The sequence below is a fragment of the Oryctolagus cuniculus genome, chromosome 3 (assembly GCF_964237555.1).
Source record: "Oryctolagus cuniculus chromosome 3, mOryCun1.1, whole genome shotgun sequence".
NCBI classification, from domain to species: domain Eukaryota; kingdom Metazoa; phylum Chordata; class Mammalia; order Lagomorpha; family Leporidae; genus Oryctolagus; species Oryctolagus cuniculus.
Window position 1 is genome coordinate 151,756,108 of NC_091434.1, and position 6,513 is coordinate 151,762,620.

The 6,513-nt window shown below is 40.7% G+C and overlaps 1 long non-coding RNA gene across 2 annotated transcripts in view; it reads right to left on the reverse strand.

Annotated features, from left to right (window-relative positions):
* The window catches only part of LOC138849051 (uncharacterized), a 57,397-nt gene extending 54,617 nt beyond the window's left edge, over positions 1-2,780 (reverse strand). For both annotated transcript variants that reach the window (XR_011387421.1, XR_011387422.1), the window contains exon 1: positions 2,403-2,780. This is a non-coding gene — a long non-coding RNA (uncharacterized lncRNA). The remainder of the gene's footprint in view (positions 1-2,402) is intronic.
* Positions 2,781-6,513: the final 3,733 nt, after the last annotated feature.

The following is a 6,513-nucleotide window of genomic DNA, read 5'->3' on the forward strand; positions in this document are numbered from 1 at the left end:
GTCATTATCCACTCCCACACTTTCCTTCCAGCCTCCCATTCTCTGTTAATAACCTCCTGGTGCTTTCTCCTCTTGTCTGAAGAGAGGCTCTCTCTTTCCCAAACAGAACACTTTTTCCTCTGCATCACTGGGAAGCTGTTCAAACACAACCTCATGGCATATCACACGCGTGCTTTCTAGTATTCCATCCTTACGTAAATCCAGGAACCAACTGCCCTCAGTCTGCAATCTGATCTCACTTTAGACCTCACAATGTCTCCTACCATGCTTCCCTCTACAATAGTTGCAGTTGCTTTCATTTGGAATGAAGAAGGAGGAACAAACTCATAATTCTTTTCCTCAGGATTCTTTTTTAAAGTTCCAGTTCTTCTCTGGACAATGACTGTTTATCTACGTCAAGCCTTATAATGACTCTGTGATGGTTGTGTTACACATCTGACTTTCTGATGTCATCGTCCAAATAAACAAATAAATGTGATGGCATTTGGTTTGTGTTCTGTTTCTATTTTTGTTTCTTCTCCAAAATATAAGCTCCATTTAAGTTTTTGGACTAATACTTAGGTATATCTCTTATATCTCACACAATTTTGTTTTTTAATGAGTTTTTGGTGATTAAGCAGGATCTAAAAACAACCATTCCATTTCCTACTTGAATTCAGGACCAGCTGAAAGATAGAAGGGGAATCAGACCACTGGCCTCACCAGAAGGGGTCTGCAGCCATGAATGACCTCCAACATCAAACCCCTGATGAGACTGGCATAGCTAGGGGGCTCACAGGCAGGAGTGAGTTGGGGTGGCCGGAGCTGGGACTGACATGTTCCTTCACATTTCTCCACAGAGAAACCAGGGGAAAAGGAGATTCCTCCTTGCTGGGATGTGAAAGTAACCTCATTTTATGACACTGACTCCTGTTTCCTTCCTATGGCCTTTCATGTTTTATTTTATGTAAAGAACTGCCTTTTAAGTAACTATTCAGGAAACACTCTTGAATAGGATCAATTAAAACTTTTCCTGTCTCACAGTTCTCAAATTGAGACTCTCTCACCCTCCCATTAAAGATATGCCATTGTTCTGTAGTACCTTTTACCAAAAGGCACAATTCCAACACATTTAGCTTAATGACCTAATTGGCTTTTCTTAGCAATTTATGAATCAGGCAGCACCCCATCTATGAAACAGAAAGGCCCTCCAAAGGAGCTGAGTGGAAGAGGCAGGCTTTATAGACAGAAAAGGCTGAAGAAAGCACAAGGATCAAAAAGTGAACTGTTTGTTCCAAAGTTACTTTCCTTATAGGGCTAAAACAGCAGGGTCTTTCTTATCATGCAGGCTCAGGTTGACCGGCCTCTTCTGAGAGGTTTAAGACTCTCCTAAGTTTCTGGAAAACTTAAGTGATTTTCAGTTCAGTTTCACTATGTGGCACCTAGAATGAGTGACTGCACTCTGGTGTGTTCTGGTATGGTCTATTGGGCCCAGGGCAGGAGCTTATTCTAAAATAATGGCCTCCAATGAACTTTACTTAATATTGTTGTTCAGTAAATATAATCCTTGGTATTTTTACAGTGTAGCATTTAATAACGTCCCTGTTTTCATGTTTGCAAAGTGCATTTTCCTAGATTGATTTTATCAGTGACTTTACTTCAAAAATAATTTCCTTTTAGGAAGATATCAGAACAGCACAAACAACTGCCCCCAAATCACATCTGGAGTCAGATCACTTGGGAACATGAGTCAAAGAAGGTGTGTGACCCACTCTACTCTGTTAATGGAATACTTTACCCAGGCAAGCAAAAGAATGTTGTAGATTGTTTAAACATCTCAAGTACAGAGGACAGATTTCAAGAATGTCAAATACAAGACAGGGAGGAGTCTGCTGAGATGTTTTCCTCCATTGTGGTTGGTACTTGTTTCTGGCCATCTAATAACTTCCCATATATCTAATAACTTCCCATATATATATAGAGAGAGATAGAGACAGAGATTTCTCCCCTCCCCATATAGAGAGAGATAGTAAGTTGCAGTGATATATATGTGTGTGTGTGTGTGTGTGTGTGTGTGTGTGTAGAGAGAGAGAGAGAGAGAGAGAGAAGGAGAACGTTCCTTGTAACTAATCTAATCAGCATCCTGAAAAATCAAAGATTGAGATTCTCCAAACGATATCTTGAAAGCATCCATCAATTACCAGGCAAGTAGGATTAGAGAACTATCCTAAGAAGTGTATCCTTTGCTTCCTCCACATTCTTCTGTCTTCACTGTCATTAGATCTATCCTCTCATTCAAAGATCTTGGGCTCACTATCACCTCTTCTCCCTCTTCTCTGAAATGGCTCCCACATGCCCTGGGTATGGTGCAATTGCCTCACCTAATCTGCACCAGGCTGATTCACTCATCGCCCACAGGTTACCTGGTGTGCTTTTCCACAGAGGTCTCTAAGCTCCAAAGTCATCTCTTGCTGGCTGTTACCACATTGGGATGCAGAATGCTCCTTTCTGAAAGACTCTAGGTCTTCTTGGAAGGTAAAGAATATAATGAGCACAGAGTTTAAGAACTGTTTTCACAGACCTGAAACAGACCTGAAATGTGTTTTGCTTGTATTAAAATAGTTTTCTGCAGAGTGAAAAATCCTGCCTGGCCATCAGAGGGTCCTGTGACATTCAGGTCTGCCCAGAGCCAGCAGCTGAGCAGCATGCTCTCTGGTCTACAGATTTGCATTGTCCTGTTAACTTCCCTGTGCCAAAAACACTCAGTTGTTCCCTTTCACCAGCCTCTAAGGTCACAAGACAGACAGTTCTTTCTTGATTACTCAAACAAATACACGTCTGATTCAGAGGGGGAAAAGAGAGTTGCCAACAGTCGACGCTTAGGAAGGGCAGGGCTGCTTTCGCTTTTTAAGCCAACCTGATGAATCACCACTTGCATGACTAATTGTGGTGCTAAAATATGCCCAGTAATATGGCCTGTTTTTTAGAAGGGAAAATACTAACAAAGATACAAAAAAAAATGGGAGAAAACTAGACACTTCTTTATGAATATACAAATGGCCCAATACATACAATAGATTTTATAAATGTCTCTCCCTATATTTTGTCAATTAAATTCCAGAAAATGTGAAATTGGCATTGCTCTCAATCTGGCTTACTTCACAAGAGTTAACTTCACAGGCTCAAAGAATTTTCCAGATGATTTCAAAATCTCAGAAGGTTAAGTGTGGACAGTGACTTCAATGAACTATAATGCTGGCAATTTTCATTTTAAGAAGTGATTGACAGAGGGACTTTAACATATATATACACATACACATGTAATGCAAAAATACATGTATACAATTATATGTGCGCATATAGATACATGTATTTACATATATGTGTAAGAGGTGTACATACATGTATAAATTTGTTCTCTTTCTATAGCCACCAAAATATGGTAACAAAAATGACATAGTTTGTATTCAGTTGTATGATCTGTTGAGGGAAAAATGCATAAATAGAAAATTTTAATGTAGTGTGATGAGATCAGTCATGTCAAGGATATTGTGGGAATAAGGGGGGAAATTTGTAGGAGGAAAACATGTCAGGGAAATGTTTGCTTAAGTGACAAATGAGCTGATCTTTGAAGAATTCTCTTTTTTTAAAGATTTATTTATTTATTTATAAGACAGACAGAGAAAGGGAATAAGAGACAAAGGGAGAGATATTTTCCATTTGCTATTTCACTTAACAGCTAGATGTGGGGCAAGTCAAAGCCAAGAGCCCAGATTTCCATCAGGTCTCCCATGCAGGTGGCAGGGGCCCAAGCACTGGAATCATCATCCATTGTTTTTCCAGGTACATGAGCAGGGGGCTGGGTCAGAAATGGAGTGACTGTGACTCCCACCAGTACTCAAATATGGGATGACAGTCTCGAAACCCACAGCTTAATATCTGAACCATACTGCCAGCCCCTTGGAGGACCTTAGCAGTTAATCTTGTGGAGTGTGGCTCCTCCTTCCGAGGCCCACACTTTCAGGATGGTGGGGCGATGGCATTCTTTGACAAGAAGCAACAGAGACTTTTTTGGTGAACATACCTGTTTATTAGCAGTTAGGCACAAGCTTTTATAGGGCAGGCAAAAGGGAGTAGCTAGCCCAGGGTAGCAGCAGTAATTCTTTTTTTTTTTTTTTTTTTGGACAGGCAGAGTTAGACAGTGTAGACAGTGAGAGAGAGAGAGAGAGGTCTTCTTTCCATTGGTTCATCCCCCACCCCACCCTCCGCGCCTATCCGAAGCCAGGAGCTTCCTCCTGGTCTCCCATGTGGGTAAAGGGCCCAAGAACTTGGGCCATCCTCCACTGCCTTCCCAGCCACAGCAGAGAGAGCTGGACTGGAAGAGGAGTAACCAGGACAGAACCCAGACTACCGGCACCGCAGGCGGAGGATTAGCCTAGTGAGCCACGGCACCGGCCTAGCAGCACTAATTCTATAGAAAAAAGCTGATACTGGTGCTATGCTTCTCCAATCAGCACGAAGGCCATGTAGCTCACATAGCTTCCAGGCGATCTTATGGGTCTGGGCCACACCTGGGAGCTGTTTACCTAGTTGACAATTATAAGGCCCCTCAACAGGAAGTGGGTGTGGGAGAAATGTGCCTGGGGCCCCTGTTGCTTGCCAGCAGTCCTGTCATATGTGGTTCTTAGTGTGATAAGCGCCCCCCCCCCCCAATCAAAGAAGGAGGTACCTTTCTCCGAAGGGAGGAGAGAACTTCCACTTTGACTATGACCCTGTCTAAATAAGATCGAAGTCGGCAAACTCAAAAGGCTTCCATAGCCTTGGCAACTCATGACTAGAGCCTAGGGAGATTACTGACACCATAAACAAGAGTGTCAAATTGTTAAGTCAACAACAGGAGTCACTGTGTACTTACTTCTCATGTGGGATCTGTCCTTAGTGTGTTGTCCAATGTGAAGTAATGCTATAACTAGTACTGAAACAGTATTTTACACTTTGTGTTTCTGTGTGGGTGCAAACTGATGAAATCTTTACTTAATATATACTGAATTGATCCTCTGTGTATAAAGATAATTGAAAATGAATCTTGATGTGAATGGAATGGGAGAGGGAGCGGGAGATGGGAGGGGTGTGAGTGGGAGGGAAATTATGGGGGGGAAGCCATTGTAATCCATTAACTGTACTTTGAAAATTTATATTTACTAAATAAAAAATAAATTAAAAAAAGAGAAAAAAAAGAAAGTTTAATTTAGACACAAAAAAATAAATTGATCAAAAATTTAAGGAAAAAATAACAATCATTCTACATTGTTCTTCTAGAAAATTTGAGGGACTATGTCGCAATTAACCTATGAAGCCTGCATTACCTTAATATAAAATCCAAATCTTACCAGAAAAGATAATGAACATATGTACAAAGCCTTAGGAAAATGTCAGCAAATTAAATCGATTAAGGTGAATAAAAATGATAATATATCATGAATAAATGTTGTTCACTAAAGTAATGCAAGGAAGATCAAATATTTGCAAATCAATGCCATTCATCACATTTAAAATTTGATTATCTCTGCAGATTCAGGGAAAACAATCAGCAAAATTTGATGCTGGTGTTGTGGCATAACTGGTTAAGCTGTTGCCAGCAACACTGGCATCCCATGTAGATGCTGGTTTGAGTCTCAGCTGCTGCACTTCCAATCAGAAGATGATCCAGATCCTTGGGTCCCTGTGGGAGACCTGCAGGAAGCTCCTGCCTCCTGGCTTCTGCCTGGGTGTTGCAGCATTTAGGGACTGAATCAGTGGATGTGAGATCTCTCTGTCCTTCCTTTCTGTAATTCTACCTTTCAAATAAATAAATGTCTTTATAAAAACACAATTAGCAAAATTTAATATCTGTTCATGAAAGAATGGTAATTAAGTAATAGAACAAACACTTATCAGAAATATAAGGACAGAAGGGAAACTCTTTGACCCAGCAAAGGCATTTAACGAAATAAAACAAGGACAGGTATTTGGTGCAGGTGTTGGGACACCATCATCCCATATCAGAGTGCCTGGGTTCAATTCCAGAGTCCAGCTCCTGACTCCAGCTTCCTGATAATGCACACCCTAGGAGGCACCAGTGTTGGCTCAAGTAATTGGGCCCCTGCTACCTACATGGGAGACCCTGATTGGATTACTGGCTTTGGGTTTGACTGGGTGCAGCCCCAGGTGTTAAGGCATTAGGGAACTGAACTTATAGATGTGAGCTATATTCTTTCTTTGTCTCTCACTCTGTCATAAATAAATAAATAAATTTTAAACATTAAAGCTACCATCACACTTGATGGTGAAAGACTAAATGCTTTGTCTTAAGTTCAAGAATAAAATAAGAATGCCTGCTCTCATGCCTCCTAGTCAATATTATACTGAAATTCTTAGATCATCTATATAGAAAATTTTGAAAAATATACAGAAAGCCACCAGAACTAATAAATGAGTTGGACAAGGTTATGGAATACAAGATCAATATAAAAAAATTCAGTTGGAGCAGGCACT